This window comes from Telmatherina bonti, assembly GCF_933228915.1.
Source record: "Telmatherina bonti genome assembly, chromosome: 24".
Classification (NCBI taxonomy): domain Eukaryota; kingdom Metazoa; phylum Chordata; class Actinopteri; order Atheriniformes; family Telmatherinidae; genus Telmatherina; species Telmatherina bonti.
In genome coordinates, this window is record NC_136633.1 from 16,866,035 (window position 1) to 16,886,984 (window position 20,950).

The window sequence follows — 20,950 nt, forward strand, 5'->3', positions numbered from 1 at the left end:
GGGGCGTGCGTCCATTGGGCCCAAGCACACCCCCACTGGTCCCATACAGCTACTGGGCCTAACTCGGTATGGTTTAATGTGTTAAGACCTTAACAGCTATGAATGTTGTCAATTTTGATGCAGATCCCATGTATTTCAATGGAGATATGAGTAAACAGTGTTACATGGCAAGAAGCCTTTCCTCCGTGGGCTTCCATGGTAACATGGCGGGTCCTATTAGAAAGATTTCAATATTGTTTGGTTACAAACTTGTCACAAAGCTTCCTAAAAATTTGTAGACAATTGGATGCAATTCGTTCAAATACAATGCGTATAAAGTGAAAAATATGTGGCAAAAAATGGGCATAAACTCTAAGATGGTGGACACCCCGTTGCCATGGCAACAGGTGTTCAGTTGATTTTTTTTTTTTTTTTTAGCATGTCTCGGAATGTGACACATGTGAGCCAAATTTAGTTGTCCTATGTCAAAGTAGACATTCGGTCCCCAATTCATTTGGGGATTTTTTTCTCAATCTTGATGGCGCTGTAGAGCCATTTTGGCATTGAAGTCTACGCGGACAATAGATTATCACATTTTTCACCAGGCTTGTTGTGTGTGCTAAATTTCACAAATTTTAATGGGTATTTAGAGGGTCAGATTTGCACTTGATGTGGTGACAGTAATAAAAAATGTTTGGGCCATAATTAGTTGTCAAATGACCCTCCGTTTATTTTTTTTATCTGTGTCAATTTCGCACCTGCTTTTGGCAAGTGTTACTGGTTAATTCAACATGAGACAACATTTTCCACAAACTGGTAAAATGTCTCAATTTCAATGTCTGATATGCTGTTTGTGTCCCACTGGGAATTAAATATGGGTTTATAATATTTGTATTATGGTGATTTAAGTTTATATTTGACTGAGACTTCAAACTTTTCTGGAATTGGAGTTATATTAAAGAAGCTGCTTTATTTTCAGAAATCAGACTGTTCTGTATAAGCTGAAAGGACTGATCAAAGCACATTTCTGTGCTGAACATACTGAGGTTATCTGAGCTGGCATCACCAGTCAGTGCCAATTAATGCCACTTGTTTAAAAACAAAACATGATTGACACTAAACAGGAAGAGGCCATTTTTATTTTATTAAAAGAGTCTTTGTAGACTCCTCTCTGACTCCTCTTTCAGTTTAAGTCACCCTTGATGAAAAATGAATTAAGACATCTGCTTCAGCTTTGTCAGAAGAGGACTCCGTCTGCTCATCTGTATGCACAAGTTTATGGTGACAACAACATCAATTATAGAAACAAACTCTGCATGTTTAACTTAAGAGAGGTGAAAATGGATGTCCGGCTGTCCAAGTCTAGTCAGAAATATCACTGGCAAACAAAATGTTTTAAAAAAAACCCAGTCTCTGCAGCAACAAGATCGTTTTTCTTTTACAAGCAGCGACATTTATTTCAAGAATGTGGAAGATAAAGTACAGATCTATTCCCGCCGCCTGACAAAAGAAGCGAGAGGCACACATTCGCAGTTCATCATGAGCCAGCAGATAGAAGTTTGCAAGGATGAAGTGTTAGAGGCAGTGCAGAACTTTCACAACCACACAGCAAAGACGCCTCATGAAAAAACTTAAAAACTGGAGAAAAATGCTAAACAAAACATGAAAAAAGGAACACAGAACAGAAAAAGTTAATCAGAAATTAAGACATCCACAAAAAATGGTGGAAAAATGGATTCAAAGCAGCACCGGACACAACAACAACAAATCAGACAAAAATTATAAAGCAAAACTAAAAGAAAAACATTTCTAAGAAAACAAGAAGCAGAAAATAATACAAAAGAAAATAAAATGCAACAAAATAGTTAAATGACAACAAAAAAATACAGTTTTAGATCAGAAATCAACAAAACTACAAACATATTCAGCAGAGAACATTTGAGAAAACGACACAAACAAAAACCCCACAACAAGAGCGTTGCCACTGTTCAAACTGTTGAGACTTGAACCAGCAACCTTGCTGTGAGGCCACAGCGCTAACCACTACACCACTGTGCCACACTGGGAAATAATGCTTCAGTAAATTATTTCCCCTGGATAAGAAGCAAAGCAAGGCGGCAGCGTGAGCTGCAGAACAGATGACAGGAAGCATCAGTCCTGACATGCAGCACAGTCACTTCACACAGACAGACAGCAAGGATCTGCAACTTCACTTCTTCACATGTTTCTAAAGAAGTGAAGAAGTCTGTCACTGAAGGAGCCCTGCAGTGCTGGGAAAGTGTTCTGGAGGGGGTGAGGGCTGTCCTCCAACATGAACAACTGTTTATGTATCATCCACCTTTGTCCCGCTGCTTCTACTGGGTCCCTATACAGAACTGGCCTTCTCAATCAGTCCAGTTTCTCTTTATGCCAAGAAGACTCCATAAAAACGGACGATGCCACCACCGGATCAAAAAAGGTCTTCTTGAGTGCCCCCCCACTGCAAAACACATCTGTCTCCTCAGCAGGTAAAGCCTTCTCTGTGCTTTTTTTTTTTTTAAGTGCAGTAGTGTCCACCAACCAGGACTCGTTGGTGGACACCAGCAGTGAGGGATGCTGTCAAGCTGAAGAAGGAGTCCTATCGGGCCTTCTTGGCCTGTGGGACTCTGGAGGCAGCTGATGGGTACCGACGGGCTAAGCGGCAGGCGGCTTCGGCTGTTGCCGAGGCAAAAACTCGGGCATGGGAGGAGTTTGGCGAGGCCATGGAGAAAGACTTCCGGATGGCTTTGAGGAGATTCTGGTCCACCATCCTGCGGCTCAGGAGGGGGAAGCAGTGCTCCACCAATACTGTGTACAGTGGAGATGGGGAGCTGCTGACCTCAACTCGGGACATTGTGGGTCGGTGGAAGGAATACTTCGAAGACCTCCTCAATCCTACCAACACGTCTTCCGATGAGGAAGCAGAGCTGGTGGACTCAGGGGTGGACTCTCCTATCTCTGGGGCTGAAGTCGCTGAGGTGGTCAAAAAGCTCCTTGGTGGCAAGGCCCCGGGGGTGGATGAGATCCGCCCGGAGTTCCTTAAGGCTCTGGATGCTGTGGGGCTGTCCTGGCTGACACGCCTCTGCAGCATCGCATGGACATCGGGGGCAGTACCGCTGGATTGGCAGACTGGGGCGGTGGTCCCCCTTTTTAAGAAGGGGGACCGGAGGGTGTGTTCCAATTTCAGGGGAATCACACTCCTCAGCCTCCCTGGTAAGGTCTATTCAGGGGTCCTGGAGAGGAGGGTCCGCCGGATAGTCGAATCCCGGATTGAGGAGGAGCAGTGTGGTTTTCGTCCTGGTCGCGGAACAGTGGACCAGCTCTATACCCTCTTTGGGGTCCTGGAGGGGGCATGGGAGTTTGCCCAACCAGTCTACATGTGCTTTGTGGACCTGGAGAAGGCATTCGACGGTGTCCGCCCGGGGCTCCTGTGGGGGGTACTCTGGGAGTATGGGGTACCAGACCCCCTTGTGCGAGCTGTCCGGTCCCTGTACGACAGGTGTCAGAGCTCGGTCTGCATTGCCGGTAGTAAGTCGGATTCGTTTCCGGTGAGGGTTGGACTCCGCCAAGGCTGCCCTTTATCACCGATTCTGTTCATAACTTATATGGCGCAGCCGAGGTGTTGAGGGGATCCGACTTGGTGGCCTCAGGATTGGGTCCCTGCTTTTTGCAGATGACGTGGTCCTTTTGGCTTCATCTGGTCGTGATCTCCAGCTCTCACTTGAGCGATTCGCAGCCGACTGTGAAGCGGCTGGGATGGAATCAGCACCTCCAAATCTGAGACCATGGTCCTCAGCCGGAATAGGGTGGATTGCCCTCTCCGGGTCGGGAGTGAGGTCCTGCCTCAAGTGGAGGAGTTTCAATATGTCGGGGTCTTGTTCACGAGTGAGGGAAGGATGGAGCGCGAGATCAACAGACGGATCGGTGCGGCATCTGCAGTAATGCGGGCTCTGCGCCGGTCTGTCGTGGTGAAGAAGGAGCTGAGCCAGAAGGCGAAGCTCTCGATTTACCAGTCGATCTACATTCCTACCCTCACCTATGGTCATGAGCTGTGGGTCGTGACCGAAAGAACGAGATCTCGTATACAGGCGGCTGAAATGAGTTTCCTCCGCAGGGTGGCCGGGCTCTCCCTTAGAGATAGGGTGAGGAGCTCAGTCATCCGGGAGGGACCCAGAGTAGAGCCGCTGCTCCTCCGGATCGAGAGGAACCAGTTGAGGTGGCTCGGGCATCTGGTCAGGATGCCTCCTGGACGCCTCCCTGGTGAGGTGTTCCAGGCACGTCCCTCTGGGAGGAGACCCCGGAGAAGACCCAGGACACGCTGGAGGGATTATATCTCTCGGCTGGCCTGGGAACGCCTCGGGATCCCCCCCGCAGAGTTGGCAAATGTGGCTGGGGAGAGGGATGTCTGGGCTTCCCTGCTTAGGCTGCTGGCCCCGCGACCCGACCCCGGATAAGCGGCACGAAGATGAAGATGAAGATAAAGTAGTGTTCAAGGACCTGCTAATTTCTTCACTTCAAGCAACATGTTGCCATATGGAAGCAGAGATTACAAAGATATCCATCTCATAAATGTGGAATAAAAAAAGACTGAGCTTGCAGGGTAAATGTACCAAAACAAAAGATAAAATCTTGTCTTATTTTGCAGGTTTGAGGTCCAAAGTTTCATCCTACCTAGAAAAAATCTCTGCTAATTTGTTCTCTTACGACTCGGCCTTTGTTTGAAATGATACATGAAGGTTCCTGGTAGTTCACAGGAAGAAGAAAGGGATCATTTGCTCTTTCTCTGATATACTATCTTTAATTTTGCTCTTTTCTGGCTCCTTGTGGTGCTTCCAAGGTGGAGCTAGAGCCTGTCCCTCACAGCTCCTGTCCATATGCCAACTAGTGATGTGCCACGTTCAAAAGAGCCGGCTCTGAGATCCGATTCTTTCGTAGTGAATCAAAAGATTCGGCTAACATTGAGTGAGAGCTGGTTCCCAGTTTTTTTTTTGTTCCTTTGGCTACTTAGTTCTCAGAACTCAGCTTTACCCGAAGCAGTGCTTTGTTTTGATTGGCCCGCACGGCCATGCGGCCAATCACATGCGAGGATATTGGAGTCATACCATTATGTGAAAACCGAGAGGGGTAAGGGGTTTATGTGGTATGCAGTTATAAAGTGGCTCTCTAGTGCTGTTTGTAGAATTCTGAGCTTTCTACGGTGTTATAGTCTTAAATACTTATCAGACATATGAGCGGCGCCATTTTTGATCACTTAAACACGTTTGAGTTTTTCCAGCACTCTCCACGTTTGGTTTCCATGGTGAAAGTAACGTTTGGTTTTAGATAGTTTTTTCTGCTTCCAAATTTTACTGACGTCCAGGGGGAAGGGACGCAGTGATTGGTCATCTTCTCTAGGTTGTGCACGTTCACGAGAGGAAAGCCGCACCCACCTTCACTGCTCAGTATAACTACTCCTAGCAGTTGACCAATCAGATGCAGCCTGCAGGCAGGACATAGGGCGGAGCTTTCTCTGTTCGCTTGTTTCTGACAGAGGCTGATCTGAGAGGATCAATACAAGATGAATGAAGGGGTTTGTGAAAAATGCTGGATTATTTGTTGCCCTTCTGAACTTGCATATTAAAATAAATTAGACTAAAATGTGAATAACAGATACACTTTAAACAATAATAAGGACATTAATGCTGTTTTCTTGAGTGTGGTTCTCGTTCTGTTTGGAATAATTTTTTGCTGTTTTGTCCATTTGTGCAATAAAGGACTTTGGTTGAAATAACATAAATAAATTCACAAATGGAGGCGAATATAAGGCTTCTTGTAAAAATGCTGAACATCAAAACGTATTTTAAATCACAAACCATTTATTTTTTACAAGTAAAGGGAAGATATGTGGCTACAGAAAGCTCCTAAAGCAAGAGCCATTTGGGAGCAGAAAGAGCCGGTTCTCTGAAAAGAGCCCAACGTCCCATCAAGGCCAACACATGGCTTTTGTAGATATTTGCCTGCATAACACAGCTTTTAAAATATCTAATAATCACGTTTTAAAGCTTCTGCTTTTGCAGTTATTCATCATGTAATCTGGCTGCGAGAGAAAATAATTTCTTTTCCTTTTAGGAGGACATAATCATAAACATTTTCTACTGTGTTCCAGATTAATTCACTCTGGTCCAGTAAAACATCTTCTGTAGCAATCACACATCTCAGCTTTCTTTTAAGACCAGAATTATGTTACTTTAATAAATTTGATAAAATTAATATAATTTGTGGGATTTCAGAGAGGAGGCAGAAACAAGAGGTGTCTCGATGAATAATTTCAGATCTATTTATTGTATTCACTTTTAGCAGAAAAAAGGACAAAGAAAAAGGTCACATTTTCTTTTTCTGGCAATAACTTTCAAAGCAATACTACAGCTGGTTGTACAAATTTCACTGGGTCATGTATTTGATATATTTAATACAAGTAATTGTCATTTAATTTGAGTAAGTTCAGCTGGAGAGGATGGTAAAAAATGAGCCAGTATGCTTAATGGGAGAATGATCCCAGCTCACTCATGGTTACTAAAAACCTTTTGCTTTCTGAAATTTCTGCTGTGTAACAGTGAGTTAATTTTTTCCCCATTATTTTTAAATGCAGAACAAAAAGCATAAAATATGTTTTAAGGTGTTCTACTGAACATTGTAGTTTCTCTGATCTGCTGTTGTCTTTTTGTAAGTATTTTATTTATTTTTTTGTTCATTTCTTTTTCTATCAGGGTCATTAAGAAACAAAGACATAGTCTGTCTTTATTTTAGTGATGTGACATCTTATTCGCTATCCAGCAATTACCAATTAAAACCAGTTTTATTTGAACACAAAGATGGCTTCTGGTTTGGACTTTGGCGAGGACATGTGTGGGATTTCTCTTGCTCCTAATGACCTTCCTAAAAACCTTCCTATGATTCGCATGTTTGTTGTCTGGACATAATGAAGAGAATGATCATGTAAAATTAATGATTCATTCTTGTAATTAGGTTACAATATAAATTGAATGTGCAGTTGCAGAGCTCTGGTCCTTCTCCCTGCAAACAGACAGGATGTCTCAGAACCATAGACTATATATAAAAAGATGGACGGAACCTACGTGACGTCACCCATAGGTTTCTGAAGAGCTGAATTGAAGCTCGGTGGGCGGTTCCTACCATTGCCATCTTTGCAGGGTCATGCGTTTTGTCTCTCCCGGAAATTTATATATATGGGCAAAGAGGTGGAGCTGAGAGGGCGGCTGTAAGCGTGTTGTGTATAATTGACATCTCGCACACTCCGACCTGCCTGCAGCTAAGAGCTAACCGGAGCTAAGCAGAGCTAACAGGAGCTAAGCAGCTAACAAAGGTAAGCTGGCTAAAGCTAAGTCACGTTGTTAACCAGCTAAAAACCACGGTTGTTCTACACTCCTCTCACTTGAAGCGGGAGATCAAATACCTGTCAATAAAAATACAAACCCATAAATATGCTAATTTCAATGTGAAATTACTTTTAAACGGAGGAGTTAGAAAAAAAATTCACTCCCCTCACAGTTGTCATGAAGGTAAACCTATTAAACCTAAAATGTTTTTTGTACCAAGCTGTAAACATGTTTATTTCTGCTGTAAATTTGGCCTTTTGAACATGGGAGTCTATGGGGATTTGCTCTGTTTTGCGGCTAGCCCCGAGTGGATGAGAGGGGAACTGCAGTTTTTATTACTTCCACATAGGCTTCACTTTTTACCGCCAGAGGTTGGCGGTTGGAATGAACTCTGAAGAGAAACAACCTGACTAACTCTAGCTCAGATGTTTGATCCAGATTCTGGGTTCCAGGACCACGCCACTGCACTCAAGGCTCATATAGCTGGGAGCGGTGGTAAAGAGCTGTAGTCTGCTGATTGGTGGGACAGTCACACTATCGCAGAATCTACAAAGAGGTACAGCAAGCACATCTAGACATCTGCTTACACAGATAAACTAGGTGTACTTCAGAGAAGCCAGAGTTAGTGAGCAGCTCTGTATAAAAGTAACAGAATATGAGTTAGACATAACTATACGGCTGTTTGAGAGCTGGTTGCACCCAATGTGCAGCTGTGAAATCGTCTTCATGCAAAGTAATCTGCATGCAGCAACATTAAGTGCAAACTATCATGATGTCCATGATTTTAAACACAACAGATATAATCTTTTCTTATCTACAGAACATCCAGGTTACAAAGCTGTTTGTTTTCTTCGCTCGGCGCTGTGATGGACTGCTGTCCTGCAAGATCTGCACTGCTTGGATTGGCTGCAACTACCCCTGCAAAACCCGAATTGTGGATAAAGGATGTGTGGAAAAATGAATGGCTGGATGTCCTTAAAGCCTGTTCCAAACTGATTCAGTCTACTTTTCACTTGTTCGCTTGTTTGGAGTTGCAATGCAATAAACACACGCTTGCACACATGCAGTAACAGATATATTCTGCACATTGTGTGTTCAGCAGAACTATACTTTACACTACCAGGTAATGGACAAACACTCATTTTAGTTTCTCTTTAGTTATGTTTCCCTTATGTGAACTGTTTAACTTCCCTTTCATACCTGCCCCTGTAATTGTCTGCCGTAATTGTCCCCACCTGTGTCTCATCAACCCCGAGTGTGCAGTGCTGTCTGTGTTTTTGCTCCTTGTCAGCCTGTCTGCCGTCCTCATATGTTCATCAGCCTTTTTGTTTGGACCTGTGATTATCCGGCGCCGTCTCTGCAGCTCCATCTGCTCTTCAGTCACTTTAATTAAGGTATTTTGTTTTTACATTTGCACGCTTTGCCTTTGTTCGCATGTGTCCATCTCGTTTTTCTGAACTGTAAATACCAACTGAATATGAGATGGAAGTCTCTTTGGGTCAGTCAAGATTTATTTAATGTTGTTCCTTTTTTTTTTTTTTTTTTTTTTTCTTCTTTTAAATTTACTGTATATTTCCAGAAACATGTTGGTTTGTGTAGGTTATGTTTCAAAGAACTGTGAAGCTGTTGCTTTTGTCTAAACATAGAAATGTAGACATTAGTGCTTTTTAAGTAGCTATAAAATCCAGCTGGCCTTGAGGTTGGTAGAACAACAAATCACGCATTAATGAAGCAGCAACTGACCCTCTAAAATGGAGCAAGTGCTCAATAAACATGACGCTAATTTGATTTTTTTAAAAATGACATCTGATGGGTCACAAACCAAGACTACCATGGTCCCTTTTGGTGGGTTTAAGAGTATGTAGTTTGTTTCTAACATTTTGAGTCATGTAAATTAAGGGATGGTGCCTTTGTGGAGTGAGCAACACCACTAAACATGAGTATTGATCAGTAAATTGGCAAAAATCTCTTTCCTTATGTGTGCCAGTCGGGTTGCCACCTTCCATAAATTGAAATAAGGGACTCCCACCTAAGTCCCAGTCCAGGTGGGTGGGGCTCCCACAGCAGTGGTATTTTAATCTGCTAGAGTCTTGAGTAACGGTGTGATCAATATGCAGTAAATCAAACTTAAAGATTGAAATGTTTTATTAGCAATGAATACGTTCTTTACTGTGCAACATTGTTGGATACAAAGTGTTGCTGATTAGGCAAAATAAAGCTGTCATTACGTGGATCTCTACTAACATATACAGAAAATACACTGCTCAAAAAAATAAAGGGAACACTTAACTAACACCTTGTAGCTCTGAATGAATGAAATATGAAATATTTTAATTCAATACTTTGTTCTTTCCATAGCTGAATGTGCTGAAAACAAAACCACACAAAAATTATCAATGAGAATCAAATGTATCAACCCATGGAGATCTGGATTTAGAGTTATACTCTCAAAGTGGAAAAACACACTACAGGCTGATCTAACATTGATTTAATGTTCTTTAAACAAGACAAAATAAGGTTCAGTAGTTTGTATGACCTCCCTACAACGCCTGGGCATGCTCCCAATGAGGTGGCAGATGTTCTCCTGAGGGATCTCCTTCCATACCTGGACTAAAGCATCCACCAACTCCTGTGGTGCAACTTGGCATTGTGGCCATCCTGTAACTTTTAGATGCAACCTTGTGCATCACACCTTAATCTAATGAATGAATCACTAACAGACCTCTGCAGAGCTGGATGACACGCAGAGGAGGGAGTTCAGTCATTTGATTCAGGTGTGTTGGAGTAGTTATGCATCTGATAGGATGGTAGATCTTGAGAACTTGGGCACCCCTGACATACATGTTTAGCTGTGTTGCTCATCTTACAGAAGTAGAATCCTTCCATCTTATCCCTCACTTAAAGAGTAGTTGAGGAGAAATTTTCTTACTTTTTGTGCTATCTAGTCATCGATGGACATCTATAAAGGTCCCACATTGTAAATAAATTGATATCTTTCTGTCAAACGGTTGCAGGCTCAAAACTTTAAACGTTAATCTGCCTGTATGAACAAGAAAGATTGCTGAACGAATCCATAAAGTCACAAAGACTAACCCTAACCCTCTCTTGAGGTCTATCGAAATTGAATTCTGATCCATGCTTTACACCTTACACAATGTAGTTTCAACACATCTGTTCCTGTTAGTGAGGCATTTTGCTAGGATGCTCCTCACCATGGATTTATTTCTTTTACTTGTCCTGTCCAGCATCATAGCAAGCAGAATGATGATCTGGCTCCTGTGTCGTGCCGGACAAATGTGCTTTTCCAAGAGGGGCTTTATACCATGGATTTATTTATAAGTTTAGCAATAAGGCAACCCCCCCCCTCCCCCCTCCCACCTTTTTGTTGGTTGTCTTTCACTGTTGGGATGTGACCATCCCCTGTTCCTTCAAGTCGATTTTAAGTGCTTGTCTGTGATGGAGGTCATGCTCCGCAGCATCTCATAAAACACTCAAATGCTGAATGATACAAATAATAGGTGGTAGTAAACGATGACTGACATTGGCACTCTTTCTATCAAGCAGGTCGAGGTTCTCCTTGGCTACACTCCGCGCTAATGTAAGGGGCACAGTTCCTAATAAACTTTCCTTTTCTTCTTTATTTTACAAAATTCAACAATTAGTAGCTAGTTTTGTCTTTCAAAAACAGCAAATGACAACGTTGCAAACCCTTTTGTCTAAAATAACCCCACGTTTCTTTTCAAACTTGAAATGAGATAACAATTTTCTCGAGAGGCTTAAATCGAACTGAAAATGTACAAAAGCAAAGACTTTGATCGCTTGTTTAATGGGGGATTTCACTGTATGAAGTGATAAGTGCACACCAATTCATAAACCACGTTCCGGAGGATTATAAAGACATGCATTTTGCTGTGCATGATATAACCAGAGAGTTTCATTTAAATGTAAATTGCATACTAGCCTGAGAAAGTTGTGAACCCAGACGTGGCTGTATTTCTGCAAGTAAATGGACAAAAGAACTCTGGAGGCAAACAGAAAATGGCTTTTGCATCAGTAAGTTGAAGGATGGGCCTGCTGCTGTGTAGCTCAGCTTGTGACAGCTTTGTCATGAGCAGATGATACGGAATATTTTAAGAGCTCTTGATCTTTGCTGCTACTTAATAACGATGTGTCACTGTAGGGCAAATCTACGATATCACTAATACTAAAGGCTTGACCTGCCTTTGTGGAAATATGTCTCCCGGTCCTCCTCATGAGAAGGCAGTTTAATCTCATTCATATGTGATGTGCCTCATGGTTACTGCAGAGAAGTGATGAGACTCACTGTTCAGCTGCAGACAATTCCAGCTCTTCGTTCACGCCGTCTGAAGATGGCTGCTAGCATGCGAGGAGTTTGCTGTTATCTTATCGCAGGTTGTTTGTTTAAACTGTGCGCTTGGCCAAACTGCATGTCGGTGAACAGTCAGTTGTAGCGCATGAACATGGAGAATTGATCAGGTGAGAAGATTAGCTGATATTGCTCTTCATTGCGTTTTTTTTTTTTTTTGTTTTGTTTTTTTAAAAAGGCCAAGGGAAATTAATTGCGCTGGCTCTAATACAGAAGATGAAGTTTCAGATGATAAATTTGTCTTTGATTTCAGACAGTGATGATGTCATTCTGTGTAGAAGCGAGGAAGAGGTGTTTTTATTGCCCCAAAATGAACATGGAAATATTGCCTTATAACGGCTGTATGTGATCGTAACTTCTTTTTCCTCTTTTTATTTTTTATGTATGCCTCTTTGTACTTGTTTCATATCCCACCATGATAGAAATAATTAAATGTTGTGTAAAAGGAGTTTAAGCCATGAAACAAAGGAAATAAGGTTCCTTATTAAACATTGGCTGTGTCCGAATGTCCACCCTAATCTCTAACCCCCTCATTCAATGCATAGGGCTACACTATATAGTACGCTACATAGTGCACTCATTTAGTTGCCGATTCGGACACAAAGCTGGCTATTTTCGCCTCGTCACAGATCACGTGACTACCAACTGTCACCACAGCAACCACCATGCGTCATTCCTAGTCCAATCCAAACTCGTGTTAAAAAATGTTATTTTCTTAAATTTTATTCTTTCTTTGTTGCATATTTAACAAATAAGGATATAAAATTATATTTTTTTTCTTAACCTGCTTTGACGTTCGTGTCACTTGCTCCACTTCGAGCTTCTGCCCACAATGCATTGTGGTCTATATTGACCCCTCTAGTAACCATTGATGCCCACTGTTTTTCAAGATGCATTGTGGGTAATTTTGAGTACACTGCTTTTTTTTTTTTTTTTTTTTTTTTTTTTTTTTTTTCTCTCTCTGGACATTCGGACACCTCCAGAAGGTGATGTGAGCACTTTATAGGGCACTATGTAGGAAATAGGGTGCAACATTCGGATACAGTCGTGTTTGTGGCGTTCATTGACCTGCTGAAGTGAGCACTTTCAAATCTTTACAAAAAATCAGAACAAGAGAGTTTTACATCATCTTAGAAGATGAGCTAATGTCAGATCACTGCTAACCGTTTTGGCAATGACAATACTGCTCTTGTTTTTTCAGACCAACCTTGTCATGCAACTGTTCTTTTTACAAGCAGAACAGAAGAATGCTTTCCTCGCTGTCATTTTACAGAATAAATAATAAATAATTGAGCTTAAGACCAGCAGGCATGAAAGCCTCCGGAGGGGAAAAAAGAATATTTGGACCTGTTCATACATTCAGCTACATTAGGAATGCAAACGTTTTCCTTCTTGTCTTCCAAATGAACAAGAAAATTGAGTTTTCCCTCTGCAAATACAAAGAAAATATGCTGAACAGCTTTGCGTGTTGGGAAGACACTCTGCGTTGCTGGTGCAGGAAACATGAAAATGTGGAGCTGCTTGTCCACCAGCAAGGCTGGACAACTTGGTTGAACAATTTACTTGTCAGGATATTGCACATTGACGTTACTAATGACTAAACAGTGACATTAACTGGTTATGTTACACCCAAGAAAGATGTTAACCTTCTGTTATGATGGTACATGTGGAGGTTAAACAGGGCAGACTAGTTTTCTGGTACTCACAGCTGAAATTTTAGAACTGTTAGCTTACAGTTTTACTGCTGTTGTAGCGACATGAAGAGGAAAATCCAGCAAGTCAAAGCTTTTTGTGCTGCGATGGTCATTTGATATTTTATTCTATCTACAGTCATTTAGCAGATACTTTTGTCCAAAGACTTACATAGGAGTGATAACAACGCAAGCACAAAATCAAACAGGGGACACCATTGGAAGGTGCTAGTGGACTGTCCAGTTGGATGCAGGTCCTTACATGAAGCGCTACAGGGTTTTTTTGTTTGTTTTTCTCTCCCTTTCCACAGTATGTTAAAATACAAAGAATAATACCATAGTGTTTGTTGCAAAGAACTGGGCTAAGTTCTCCAAGTATTCAGACAAATATAGCTATACTAAGTGTGGAAGTGCTCCTTGAAGAACTGAGTCTTCTGCTTGCTCTTAAAAGTAGACAGGGACTCTGCAGAGCGGACAGAGTTTGGGAGATCATTCTACCATCGTGGCACAACAGAGGAAAAGAGTCTGGCTAGTGATTTAGTCCTACATAGTGGTGGTAACGCGAGGCGTCTTTCACTGGTGGAACGTAGCTGTCTTTAAAATGAGTTGGCACTGTTATTTCTGTAAGCTAAATCGTTGATTCCTCCAAAGCACTTTCCATAGACTAAATATTAGTATGTTAGCATGTCTACCAATTACCTGATGGAGCCACTGCTATTTCTTAGAGCAGGACTCATTTGACCTTGTAACACTGGCATTCACTCACCTAAATGGAGGCTTTTCTACTCAAACAAAAGCATGGGGATGAGGGGTAGTGGACATGATTAATTCCTGCCATGCGTTGTTGTGGTCGTTGCAGTGCAGGGCCTAATTGTTAAATTTAGTCTCTCTGGAAACAAGTCGTAAAATGAACAAAATGTTGTGGAGTCTGCCACACTGGTGTGAAGTTGAAACAGTCAATATGTGCCGTGTTTTCTGTTATCTTAAAGTTGAAAGACTATCACACATTTTACTGCAGAGCTCAGGCCTGAATAAAGGAAAAATCAGTCCAATTGTTCACTTCATCTATTTAATCAGTTTTTGATGTTTTGTGGTCATTGTGTCACTAAAAAGTGTTTCTTGGTACTGCATGGAGACGCCATGATGCTGGAGAGGGGAAGTCTAACTTGCCCCGATGCTGCTACTGCCATGTTTTAAAAGCATATTTGCATCTTCAGACAACTGGATTCCTCTTATTGCTGAGCTTTAATCTCCTCCAGAAGGCTTTTGCCTTCCATCTGAGCTCCACTGCAGACCCTCGTCCAGCAGCTCCTCTTCTTGTAGTGGTGCTGTTCATCCAGCTACCTTTTGGTTTGTGTTCGAGCTTAGTTTTTGGTCATTCCTGAATGTGGAAGCTGAGTATAAACGGGCTGGCAGCCAAAGAAATCATGTTTGCTAAACTTTAGTTTTACTAGAAACTATAACAAATCACTCAGATTTTCTAATCCGCCCTGATGGGAATCAAATTTCTTTTGAATTTCAATATTGACCTGCCACACTCTATGATAGAGATGTGTAGTTCTTACGCAGCTCTTCACTGTGCTCACAATTTAGGATCTTATACCGAAGGGAGGACATTTATAATGGTTTGTCTGTTTTTTGATTTACTTGCAGTATTGTCACAGAATTCCTTCTCCTCTAGAGAATAAGGCCATCAATCTCTGTCTCTTTCACCTTTTTTTTTTTTTTTTTTTCCTCTTTTATTCCTTCCATCAGTCGATGCAGAGATGGCATGGTTCTTGTTTTTCATGAGACTACAGATTCAGTATCTGTCAAATAAGAGCTAATTGGAGCTGTTATGAAGGTGTTCGGTTGTTATATTCGTTGCTGCTGAATTTTGTGTCATATGGACATAAATGTGGGCAAACTAAATTAGCTGTATCTTTTCATCCTTTTTGTATTGTTAGGAAATGAAAACAGCCAAACCTGAAGGTAGTAAATTGCCAATCATTTGACCTTTCTTTTGTAAAGCAATAATTACTGTATTTCTGTTGTGTTACATACAGAAATGTCAGCTGAGAGGAATGCCACCAGGTTACCTGCAAAAGCAAACAAATTCACTCCATCAGCTGAAACTTCACCTCTTTTTCCCTAAAGGGGTCATCACATGGAAATTGCACTTTTTCAAGTTAAAACGTGTGTATTGGCGTTGTCCGGAAGTGTTAACATCCCCAGAAGACTTTCTTTTGAAGGCCGTCGAGTTTTTCTTTCTGAGCGCTTTGTTCGGAGCAAAACTGTTGACAAGGCTGAAGTCTCACAAACGTGTGTGTGTGTGTGTTTTTTTTTTTTTTTCTTTTTTAAATTTAATTAGCTTCCCGGGATTTGGTCATCCCGGGGAGCTAAACCCATTGCATAAACCCACCCCTGTTCTAGGCCTAAACACATCTGCTGGGTCTGCCTCAGTTGCAGTTATCTACAAGCTGTGAGAAGTGGAAACAGCGATCCCATGTCCACTGCTCGGTTGTCTGTTGCCAAAACCAACATCGGAATGTTTTTGCTCTCCCTTCATCAGCGGACCAATCTACCAGGAACAGATGGATTACATTATTTTTTGTTAATAATGCACCTGCATCTCTGCGGCCTGCTTGGGAATTTTGCAAACATTTGGGGAAAAATAACAGGTGAAGACGGCATTAACCGTGCTGCTGGGAAAGAGGGGCATTAGCAACTTTCAGCAGCTCACCATCAATGCAGTCGGTAAGTTTTTTTGCTTGTTTTCTTCTATTTTATGGTCTGCCACGTAAATGTTTGTAAAACTCTTCTCTATTTCTTATTTTTCACGTCTGCTACCACACAGTAAGTACAGCATTCATGATGGTTGGTTTGTCATGATGCCTGATTTGTCCGACCACGATGTGGCAGTTATTTAATTTAACACGGTTACGTTCATGTAGTCTGATGCTGGCATCATTTCATCAGGGAGGATATGAATTTGTACCATAGACTGTATATAAAGAGATGGACGTAGTCTCCGTGACGTCACCCATAAGTTTCTGAAGAGCTGAATTGAAGCATGGTGGGCGGTTCCCACCATTGCCATCTTGGCAGCGTCATGCACGTCGTCTCACCCAGAAAATACAAATATGGGAAAAGAGGTGGAGCTGAGAGGGGAGCTGTGAGCATCATGGTGGATGATTGATGTCAAACGAATTGCTAGCTTTCTGTTGCTAAAAGCTAACCTATCAAACCCTGAGATAATGGGAGCTAACCAGCTAACTGTAGCTTAGAGCTAATCAAGGACACCTGAAGATAACAGAAGATAACCAGCTATGGGAGGTAAGCAGGCTAAAGCTAAGTCACATTGTTACCGTTCTATGTTCTTCTTACTTGAAGCCGGAGATCGGTACCAGACATGCCCCCAAATATGCCAAACTTCAAGATTAAATTACTTTTAAACGGGCGAGTTAGAAAAAAATTCACTCCCCCCCACCGTTCTCATGAAGGTAAACCTGACCTATAAACCAAAAATGGATTTTTGTAGCAGGCTATAAACATGTTTATTTCTGCTGTGAAGTTGGCCTTTTTAACATGGGAGTCTATGGGGATTTGCTCTGTTTTGCAGCCCCTAGTGGATGAAGGGGGAACTGCAGTTTTATGCACTGCCACATAGGCTTCACTTTTAACCGCCGGAGGTTGCCGCTTGATTTGTACATAAAAAGGGACATCTTACTGCTTTTTCATTTCCAATAGCATTAGATTTTATCACCGAACCATGACCATTAATTTCTCTGATATTTTCATGTAATCTGTGTCAAATGGGAGCTGTGCAGGATGTGCGGATACATTTTACTGGTAGCACTGGGCAGAAATGTAAAGTTCGGTGGTGGAGGGTCCTGCATGTTACCACTGAGGTGTGGATCCCCACCTGCCCAACATCTGTGTTTATCAAAATCTTGCATGAAATCTCATGAGAAGTTTTATTATGAATAAAGGGTCAAACGAAGCACTTTTCAATTTTTTTTGGTTTAATAATTTTTTTAAAAATTTTTTTTTTTTAAACAATTATTTAAAAACACTTAGAGGACAGTGGAGACATGAAAAGACCAGGTTATGACTCCTTTAATCTTAGGGAGGAGAGCAAATGCTAATGCGTACAGGGTTTATTTGACTTATTTCATGAATATATAACAAACACTCTCACATTGTGTGGCCACAAACTCTAATACAACATAATAACCAGATTGGCTTTTGGTCCCAAAGCTGTGATGAGGGAAATATTTTATTCTTGGAAATATGAAAACGTAACCATTTCTGTTGTTCCTGAAAACCCTCCATAATTTATTCATTTTAGTTTGTCTGCTAGGAAATTAAAGAAGGAATCAATTACCATAAATTTCATAGTCTTGGTGCATTAAAGAATTTACCTCCTATTTTATTTGCTACTACACATACTAATTCATTGCTTGGAAACTGTAGAAGCAGTTCAATAAAAAAATGTTTAATATCAGGAACTTTGCTAAAACAGTCTGACGGCATTTTATTGACAGTTGTGTTTTATCAGGTGGTGTGACTCTTTATCCAGCACCAGAAATACATCGCTTCACTCCACTGACACATGCATACAAGCTGGATGGTTTTAGACTGAAGGATGAAAGGATTGCAGTCATTTTCCCATTTAGCTGAGGTGTTAGATTGTGGATAATCTCCTCTTCATTTCCTAAAGAGAAGAAGCACCTTATTCATGAAAACAGAGGTAAGAGCTCACATGATGGGTTTTTTAGGGTCATCAGGGTTCTGATTGGTCATGGGGGCGGCGAGACATACTTACATCTACCGGAAATAAACAAAGTTCTTTTCCTGCTTGTTGTCTTTTCGATCGTATAATGGAAAACTACATAAGTACCAATTTAGCTGTTATTTTGATTATAATTTTGAAGCACCAGCTCGTATGCAGGTGTGCACCCACATGCAGCAAGTAGAGCAGTACCACTAAATGTTATGAGGGGAATGTTGCACAGTCTAGCTTACATACAACCAGACAAAGTGTTAAAGAACACACAATATTGGATTGGACATAGACTGTAGATAAAAGATGGATGGAGCCTCCGTGACGTCACCACGTTTCTGAAGAGTTAAATTGAAGCTCATTAGGTGATTCCCACTGTTATCTTGGTAGCTTCATGCGTGGCGTCTTTCTCTGAAAATTAAAAAATGGGCAAAGAGCTGAGATTGGGGCTGTGAGTGTGTTGGTGGATGATTGACGTCTATCAAACTCCGACCTGCCTGTAGCTAAGAGCAAACGGAGCTAACCAGGAGTCAACTGGTGCTAACCAGCTAACAGAGGTAATCAGGCTAAAACTAAAATCACAGTTGCTGGCTAAAAACTGTTGTTGTTGTGCTGCACTCTGCCTTCAGGTGTCAAGTATCTGTCAATCAAAAGGACAGGCCCCCTAAATATGCTTAATTTCAAGAAGGTTTTTTTTTTTTTTTTTTTTAAAATATATATATATATATATATATATATATATATATATATATATATATATATATATATATATATATATATATATATATATATATATATATATAAACGGAAGAGTAATAAAAAAAAAAAAAAAAAAAAAAAAATTCACTCCACCCCAAGTGTTGTCAAAAAGTTAAACCTGACCAATTAAACCTAAAATGTGTTTTGTACCTGGCTGTAAATATGTTTATTTCTGCTGTGAAGTTGGCCTTTTTAAACATGGGAGTCTATGGGGATTTGTGGATGAGGGGGGAGCTGCAATTTTTGGCACTTCCACATCGACTTCACTTTTAACCATTTGCTGCTTTGTCCAGAAATGTAAACAGGTATATGATGTAACCTTGCCTGGATATAGTGACAAAGATGCAACTGCATGTTTTCAATTATCTTAAACTGACCTCTGAAATTAACTCATCGCTGCCCTCTAGTGGTTGTATCTCCTAACAGGCATGTCGGTGTAAAGCGCCAATAGGGAGTATAGTATGTGTTGTTTACTACCTGTAGAGCAAGCATAGCTGTGCCCTTCAGCTAAATGGACAGGCCAAGGACAGCAGTCTGAATGAGGAACAAGCTATTACATTATGAGGAGTTCCTGATGTCCATCTTGATCCAGGAAGGATAGTTTACTTTTGGGAGAAAGGGATCCTTTTGCCATTACAGCTTCTGACCCAACAGATAATGAACAAAATTGCTGGTGGGGGAAAAAAAAGAAATTACTAAATGACATCATAGCAGCATAGCATAGTGTTAATACACTAACAGATAGCCCAGAATTCCTTCAATACCTTCAGCACTAGAAGCCATTTGTGTCATCTTGGTGTCTAAGGGTGTGTCTCCAAGGTAAAGGATTCTAAATAGGATGTGGCATCTGTCGATGATGGAGTTACTGTAGATGACGATACTAGCTTAAAGTATACCTAAGTGTTGGCCACTGTGTGGGTGTTGGGCCATTTCAGGGTTTTCTTAGGTGGGTGACATTATGGCTTGGCACCGATTTATGTTTTTAGTTTATTTTGCTGTCTACAGATGGTCCTCGATTTATGAACGAGTTCTGTTTCTACGCTGCAGCTTAACCCGACATTCCGTGTAAGTCGGATTTTTACCCTTAAAGACACCCTAATCACTAAATAACCTATCTAAATACATGTATTATACATCATATTAATGGAAAAACAGTATAGGTAATGAAAATACATTTAAATTAAAAATGCATGCACTGAGGTGTCGTCTCAGCCTCCGTGTCACGCATCATAAGAACTTATACGGAACCTCGTAGCTTCGAAACTTGATCAATTTTTTTTTTTTATATTTCAAAATGACGTAAGTGAAGAACCGCGTAACACAAGCCAAAGTAGTCTGGTGTAAATCTGCTCTTACATAAAATACACACAGATTCCAGGCACCTGTACTGGTTAACTGGGTGCCATGTGTTCTTCCCCTCTTCTCCATCCCCTTCCCAGTCTCCACTGGTGATTAATGGTACAGCCAAAGGAAAAGGGGGAAAAAAATCTGTGGTATAACTAAGCAGTAACCTTCAGACTTGAAAAATGTTAAATAGAAATGCTGAGTCTGCAGCAAAAATGAGCAGATTTAAAGTGATTGGGGAGGAAAAGATCTATCTGATCAGTTAATTTCCCATCCTTTCTGAAAACTCTCTGGAGAGTTAAGACTTCCATTTTAAACTGCATCACTGTGACTTGCAAATACTATCTGACTTCTCATGTCTTATATGGAGAATCATTTAAGTAAATCAGTTAAGTAAATGTATGGGCCTGAGAAACAGCTTTATGCTGGTCTATTTTAACAGAATCAGAGTGATGCAGAGGAAAAGATGGAACATCAATGTTGATGTAGTCACTGTATGATCAAAAGTATTGACACCCATTTCGAATGTAATCAAGACATGATTATGTGCAATACACTAAATACCATAGTAATGTCTGCACAGGATCATATTTGCATAATTTCACTCTTTTACACTCTTCATATATTTTTT